Below are 8,158 nucleotides of genomic sequence, written 5' to 3'. Positions count from 1 at the left end.
TTACCTTAGATTTAATATGAATAGTAAATTGGTTAAGATTTTGTCATGTCATTATTGTGTTACGAGGAAAGAATATTAGTAATCCCAACCTTTCCATTGAACAACATAGTTCCTCTCAACTTTGTTTCTGTATCTTTGCAACAACATTTTAAGTTAGTTATTTGATTTTAATAGGGCATATTACTCTAGAAATTGTTATTTTGTTTTGCCATAGCCTGATTCATATAGTTTATAGTAATAGGTTAGCTGAATTAATCCTATCCGATCTTTCAGGAGACGATCTTAATTACTACTTTATTACTTGATTCAATGTGTATACTTGCACATTCGCATATTATATTCACACGTGACAAGTTTTTGGCGTCATTTTCAAGGAACGACAATTTGGTGAAATTTGGTTTTTTTTATTTTCTTCTATAATTCCATTAGTTTTATTTAACTTTGTTGTTTTTAATTTACACCGGTTTGTTGATAGTGCATGAGTAGAGGCATTCCTGCTAATGAAGAGTATTCTTTTGACCCAGAGATCGAGAGAATTGTGAGAAGAAGGAGACGAGAATTGCAAGATATGGCTAGGATTAGAAATGATCCAGGTAGGGAAGATCCATTATATCCGAATGGTCAGCATATTGATTTGCCTCATGTGATGGATGATAGAGACAGACCCATATGAGAGCATGTTGTGCCAAATTTGGATGATTTGGATCCAAGAATAGTAAGGCCAGACATTCAAGCTCAACATTTCGAGTTGAAACCAGTAATGTTTCAGATACTGCAAATGGTAGGACAATTTACTGGATTGCCTACTGAAGATCCATGACTACACTTAAGACTTTTCTTGGAAGTTTATGACTCATTCAAGCAACAGTGTGTTCCTAAAGACGCCCTGCAACTTAATCTATTTCTGTATTCATTAGGAGATCGTGCCAGAGCATGGTTGAACACTTTTCCATCAGGGATGGTGGCATTTTGGAATGATTTTTGTCAAAGGTTTTTGTTGTGGTATAATCCCCCAAATATGAATGCCAAGTTAAGGAATGATCTCACATCTTTTTGACAATTAGAGGAAGAGATGTTGTATGAAGCTTGGGAGTGATTCAAGGAATTACTTAGGAAATGTCCAATGCATGGTTTCTAACACTGAACACAGATGGAAATGTTTTACAACAGATTAAATGCGCATAAAAGAATGGTAGTGGGTTCGTATGCCAATGGTACTTTGCTAGATAAATTATATAATGAAGCGCATGAGATTTTGGAATGGATTGCCAACAATGATTATCAATACCCTACTACGAGAGTGGGGACTTCATTAATGGCTCAGGTATCATATTTAGCTAATATAAGCAAAACACTAAAGAGACTAGCTACAGGTCAGGAGATGAAAATAACCGAGTTATGATGTGTTTGTTGTAGGGAATATCATGTTTTTGTTGAATGCCCATCAAACCCTGCATCTGTATGCTACATGGGTAATTTTAACTGGAACAATAACCCATATTCCAACACCTACAATCAAGGGTGGAAGTAACATCCAATCTTCAATTGGAATAATCTAGGACTTGTGAAATCCAACAATGTTGTTCGAAAGAATTCCATAAATGCACCACTTGGTTATAATCAACCAATGCCATGACAAAATGTTCAAAAAAGTTCAGCATCATCTTCTTCATCTATGAAAGCTTTGTTGAAAGAATATATGGCCAAAAATGATGCCGTGATCTAGAGGCAAGCTTCATCCCTAAGAGCTTTGGAGAATCAAGTAGGGTAGATTGCCAATGTATTAAACTTGAGACCTCAAGGAGCATTGCCAAGTGACACTAAAAATTCAAGATCTTAAAGGAAGGAGCATTGCAAGGTCATTACGCTTAGAAGTGGTACTCAGTTACTTGGAGTTATTAATGGTGCCATTACAGACGAGGACAACTCAGATCTCACACATAGAAAGAATTCATACCCATTTGTGGAGCAGTTTACAACTGAGCATACTAATGAAAAGAATGTTGTAACAGAAACAAATTGTGCTACCAAAAAAAATGCCACAACAAAACAATATCAGCAATCTGAAGGAAGGCCACCGCCACCTTTTCCTTAGCGATTTTAGAAATCTAAGCAAGATTTTCAGTTTAAAATTGTTTTGGATGTCCTGAAGCAACTCCATATCAACATACCATTGGTGGAAGTGTTAGAGTGAATGCCTAATTATGTAAAATTAATGAAAGATATCTTGTCAAAGAAGCAAACATTGGGGGAATTTGAAACTGTTGCTCTCACTGAAGGGTGCAAAGCGATGCTGATGAACAAGTTGCCTCCAAAGTTGAAAGACTCATGGAGTTTTACTATTTCTTGTTCAATTGGAAATCATTATGTTGGTAAGGCATTATGTGATTTAGGAGCAAATATAGATTTAATGCCTATGTCTATTTTCAAGAAGCTAGGAATCGGGAAGGCAAAACCCACCATAGTCATGCTGCAACTAGCTGATCGTTCTTATGCACATCCAACAGGTAAAATTGAAGATGTGTTGGTAAGTGTAGATAAATTTATTTTTCCAGTAGATCTTATTATTTTAGAATGTGAAGCTGATACTAATTATTCTTGGAAGACCTTTTCTAGCTACAGGTAGAACACTAATTGATGTGCAAAAAGGTGAGTTAACACTAAGGGTTAATGACCAGAAAATTTCTTTTAATGTTTTTGATGCCATGAAGTGTGCAGATGAGAATGAAGAATGTCATACCATTGGATTTATTGAAATGGCAGTGGAAGTAGAGTTTGCAAAATCTTGTCACAGCAATTCTGATGATGACGATGATGCAGAGCCATTTGAGTTGAGTGAAGCAGAAACGACTGAAGAACTTGGTGAACTTATGGAGACCAAGAGACTTGAAGATAGACCAGGGAAGAGTTTCAAATATTTGGATTTATTAGCTCGTTCTTTTAAGCCTCTTAGACTTTCTATGGAGAAACCTCCCACATTGGAGTTAAAGCCTTTGCCACTATATTTAAAGTACGCCTACTTGGGAAACAACAACACTCTGCCAGTAGTTATATCTACAGAGTTGACACCTGATTAGGAGGCTAATTTACTAGATGTTTTGAGGAGATCTAAGAAGGTGCTGGGGTGAACAATCACCAATATCAAAGGAATCAGTCCTGCTATTTGCATGCATAAGATTTTACTAGAGGATTGCCATAGCAATTCTAGTGAGTAGTAGAGAAGGATGAACCCCATCATGAAGGAAGTTATCAAGGAGGAGATTATCAAATGGCTCGACGCTGGCATAATATACCCTATTTTTGATAGTTCGTGGGTGACCATGTTTAATGTGTACCCAAGAAAGGGGGTGTCACCGTAATTAGCAATGAAAACAACGAACTCATTCCAACTCGTATTGTCATGGGATGGAGGGTATGTATGGACTATCGCAAGCTTAACAATGCAACTCGAAAGGACCATTTCCCTATTACCTTTCATCGATCAAATGCTTGATAGATTAGCTGGTAAAGCCTTCTGATGTTTCTTGGATGGTTATCTGGGTATAATCAGATTGCCATAACTCCCAATGACTAAGAGAAGACCATTTTCACATGTCCATATGGAACTTTCACATTTAGACGGATGCCATTCGAATTATGTAATGCCCCAACAATATTTCAGTGTTGCATGATGGTGATATTTTTAGATATGGTGGAGAAGTTTCTTGAAGTATTCATGGACGATTTTTCTATTTTTGACGATACTTTTGAGAATTGTTTGAAGAATTTGGTGTTAGTTCTTTGTCGCTGTGAAGAAGCTAATCTTGAATTGAACTGGGAAAAATGCCACTTCATGGTTTGTGAAGGCATTGTTCTGGGACATAAAATATCACAAGAAAGGATTGTTGTGGACAAAGCAAAGATTGAGGTGATTAAAAATTTGCCACCACTTACCACTGTCAAAGGTATTCGAAGTTTCCTAGGCCATGAGGGTTTTATTGAAGATTTATTAAGGATTTTTTGAATCTCTAAACCCCTTTGTACCTTGTTCTAACATAATAGAGCCTTTAATTTTGATGAGCCCTATTTGAAAGCGTTTAAAGAATGAAAAAAGCAATTGGTGACAGAACTGATAGTCATAGCACCAGACTGGACACTACCTTTTGAACTTATGTGTGATGCCAGTGATTACACTGTAAGAGTAGTATTGGGGGAAAGAAATCATAAGCTATTCCATGCAATATATTATGGAAGCAGGACCTTGACTGATGCACAGCTTAACTACACTACTATTGAAAATGAGCTATTAGATGTGATATTTGCGTTTGAGAAATTCAGATCCTATCTAGTTGGTACAAAGGTCACAGTTTATACAAACCATTTTACGATTAAGTATTTGGTGACCAAGAAGGATGCCAAACCTAGGTTGATCAAGTGGATATTATTGCTGTAGGAATTTGATCTTTAAATTCGAGATAGGAAAGGGACCAAGAATCAAGTGGTTGATCTCTTATCCAGGACAAAAGTAGGAAATGAAGATGGCAATATTCAACTCATTAAAGAAGAATTCCCAAATGAACAAATTCTAGTTATCATGACATTACCTTGGTATGCCGATATAGTAAATTTCCTAATGAGTGGGTTGCTGCCACCTGAGCTCACCAGTCAAAGAAGAAGGAAATTTCTTCATGATGCCAAGCAATATTATCGGGATGAGCCTTTCTTATTCAAACACTGTGAGGATCAATTTATTCGGAGATGTTCAAGATGATGAGATTCAAAGCATTTTGCGACACTATCATTAAACATCTTATGAATGACATTTAGAAGGAATGAGAACTCTTGCACAGGTTCTCCAATTTGGTTTTTTTTGGCAAAGTCTGTTCAAAGATGCTCATGCATTTTATCAGACTGTGACCGCTGTCAATGAATGGGAAACCTATCAAGGAGGCATGAAATGCCACTACAAAAAATTTTAGAAGTTGAGTTGTTTGATGTATAAGGGATCGACTTTATGGGTCCATTTCCACCTTATTGGGGCATTATGTACATACTTGTGGCCGTAGATTACGTCTCTAAGTGGGTAGAAGCTGTTGTTCTCCCTTCTAATGATGCCAAGTCGGTGGTGTGGTTCTTGCATAAAAATATCTTCATAAGAGTTGGTACATCCCCTGCACTTATTAGTGATGAGGGCTCCTATTTCGATTGTAAATTAATCACCAACGCATTGAATATGTATAGGGTGTAATAGCCCATTTTCAGTGAAATTAGAACAATGGTTTCAAGACCACAAATTTGATGAGTAAATTTTTATTTTATTATTATTTTAATGTGTATGGAATGTTAGTAAGATCATATAAAAATTTTGTTAAGAAATTTTGACATTTGCAAGCTTAATTATGTGAAAAAGACTAAATTGTAAAAGGTGCAAAAAGGGAGTTCTATTTATTAAGTGGGTTAAATGGCTATGAAACTCAAATTTGAGTGGACTTAGATGGTAATTAGACCATTTAAATAGTTAGTGGACTTTTAAGGACACAAATTAAGTGATTTTTAAGTTAAAATGTAAGGTTAATTAAGTAATTTAATTAATAAGTTAAAGAAAAATAAGTAAAAACAATGTATCATCTTCTTAGTTGATATTTTCCACCAAAGATTGATGAAGGAGAAGCCATAGCTAGGGTTTGAAGCTTTGGTAACTTATTTAGCTTGCATGTAAGTGATTTTTTATCCCATTGTTATTGATTTCTATGTTTTCGAAGTAGTTGTAGCTTAACCTAGCTAGCCCAGAGATCAATTTTCAAAACTGTTAAAGATATAGGGTTTTTGCATGAATTTTCTTGCATGATTCTTGATGTTTTATGAAAGATTATGAGTTATTGTTGATAAATAAACAAGTTTTGTAGAGTGATTTTTGATGAAATTGTCATTTAGGGACTTATTTGTAAAAGTAGTAAAAGTTCATGGTAAATTTGTGAAATAATGGTTTGTATGGGTTGATATAGGTTCCTAGTGATTTTTGCTAGCATGAGATGAGGATTAAAATGCTTGAATTTCAATTTATGAGCTTAAGGACTAAATTATAAAAAGTTAAAATATTAGGGGCAAAATTATATTTTTGCAAAAATACAAAATATGGTCTGAATTGAATAATAGAAGAATTAAATGGATTGAATTTGTCTATTTAGATCAAGATAGACCATGTACGGACTTAGATCGAGGAAAAGCTAAAGCCTCGGAGTAGTTGATCTCATTTCTACGTCTTTGTCATCAAGGTAAGTTAGTATGAATAAGTATTGTTTCTAATGCTATTTTCGATTATATGTTATTATGTTAATTTCCATATAATTGAATGATGATTATCCAACAATGCCATGAGGGTTATCAAGTCCTGGTTGAACCTTAGGAATTTGTAGGATACAAATGACATGTCATTAGGGTTTTCATGTTTTGGGTGCTGGTCTTGAATATCCTACCAATGGCTGAGGTATGGCATTTGTTATGGATACTTCATAGCTTGTGTGAGCAGCATCATGTAGCTTACATTCTGACCCACAGATCGTGTGAGCAGGCCCATTTCACAGCTCATGTGGGCAACGATGTAAAGAAAAGGTTATGGTTATATATTTAGCACACTTCGTGTGAGATTTCCCAAGTATGTGATGATATTCTAAACGGTTCAATGGGCATGAAAAGGAAAGGAACGGTAAGTGTTCAAATGAACTATAGCATGTAATTATGAAAAGGATTGAAATGGTAAGCTTCAATGGAAGTAAGCTTATGTTAATGAAAATGATGAATTCAAATGAAGTATGTTCATAAATAATGGCTTACCTTTTGTTAAATTCAAGTGGATTGTGTTTGAATGCACTAAAATGTATTGTTGGTGGTGCTTAGGCTTGCTCCAAGCTTGTGGTTGGATTATGTTATGCTTAATCTCAATGTTATGTATTAAAATGGTAAGTTATGTTCATGTTTTACAAACTTACTAAGCATTATGTGCTTACATAGTTTTCTTTCCTATAGTTTTTAGATAATCGGAATCTTGATCGGGTTGGAAGCTCATCGGAGATCTATCATACTATCCAGTGATTATATCAGTAGTTTTGATGTTTTGGCCAAGGTTATAATGGCATGTATAGGTGGACTTGTGTTTAATGTTAGTTGAATGTTGGTTGATGATTTTTTCATGTATATGTTGTTTTGGCACCATGTGATGTTGGTTGGTTTGTGTCATATTGGTAATTTTGATGCCTATTTAGTATGTGTTAATGTAGCAGTGGTTTGATGCATGTTTCAATGGCCAATATGGTATGTGATGGATTAGTTTTAATATGGTCAAGATAGGGTATGTTTTGAAAAGGTATTGGACTTGATGTGCATGTTTGAAATGTGGTAATATATACATGTTTAGGTAAGATTGAATGAATGCATTTGAGGTGCCCTCTTTGACATATTGGTTGAATGATTTTAGATTATTGAATTGGTCATTTCATGTAGGTTTTGGTCATGTTTTGATGTATTGAACATGTGTACAAGTTGCCTTTAGATGTGTGAATGGTTTGGTGTTGGAAATGGCTTGAATTTGGGCAAATTCATGTCCACATGGCCTGACACGGACATGTGACTCAGTCGTGTGTCCCCTTTAGGTTTTAATGCATGCAAGTTAGGTTGTTACACGGCCTGGCAAACGGGTGTGTATGGCTATTTCAAAAGTTACACGGGCGTGTGGCTTGGCCGTGTGATGCAACTCAGAGGGTTACATGGGTGAGGACACGGGCTAGGACACAATCGTGTGTCCCCATTTCAATTTTTACACTGCCTGAGACATGGGCGTGTGTCTCAGTTGAGTGACGCACATGACCTGGCCAAACGGCCGTGTAACCCATGCAGTCCAATTTTTCTAGCTTTTTCATGAACTTTCCAATTGCTTCCAATTTAGTCTCGAATTTATTCTAATGTATTTTTAAGGTCTTGAGGGCTCAATTTAGGGACAATTTGTATGTGAATTAATGAATTATATCATGTTGATGTCAATGTATGAAATGTATGATTTATTTTTCAAATTGTACGGTAATGCTCCGTAACCTTATTCCGATGACAAGTACGAGTTAGGGTGTTACATGGGGTGCAATATAAGATTGCCACTGTAAAAGTATGCCCAAAGATCAATCATAAG

At 35.7% G+C, this 8,158-nt stretch overlaps 1 non-coding gene across 1 annotated transcript; it reads right to left on the bottom strand.

Annotated features, from left to right (window-relative positions):
• Nucleotides 1-1,027: 1,027 nt before the first annotated feature.
• On the bottom strand, nt 1,028-1,134 carry LOC128036402 (small nucleolar RNA R71). Its single transcript, XR_008193199.1, has one exon. It is a non-coding gene; the product is annotated as a small nucleolar RNA R71 (small nucleolar RNA).
• Nucleotides 1,135-8,158: the final 7,024 nt, after the last annotated feature.

The sequence above is a fragment of the Gossypium raimondii genome, chromosome 13 (genome assembly GCF_025698545.1).
Source record: "Gossypium raimondii isolate GPD5lz chromosome 13, ASM2569854v1, whole genome shotgun sequence".
Taxonomy (NCBI): Eukaryota; Viridiplantae; Streptophyta; class Magnoliopsida; order Malvales; family Malvaceae; genus Gossypium; species Gossypium raimondii.
This window is presented reverse-complemented; position numbering and strand designations above follow the sequence as displayed.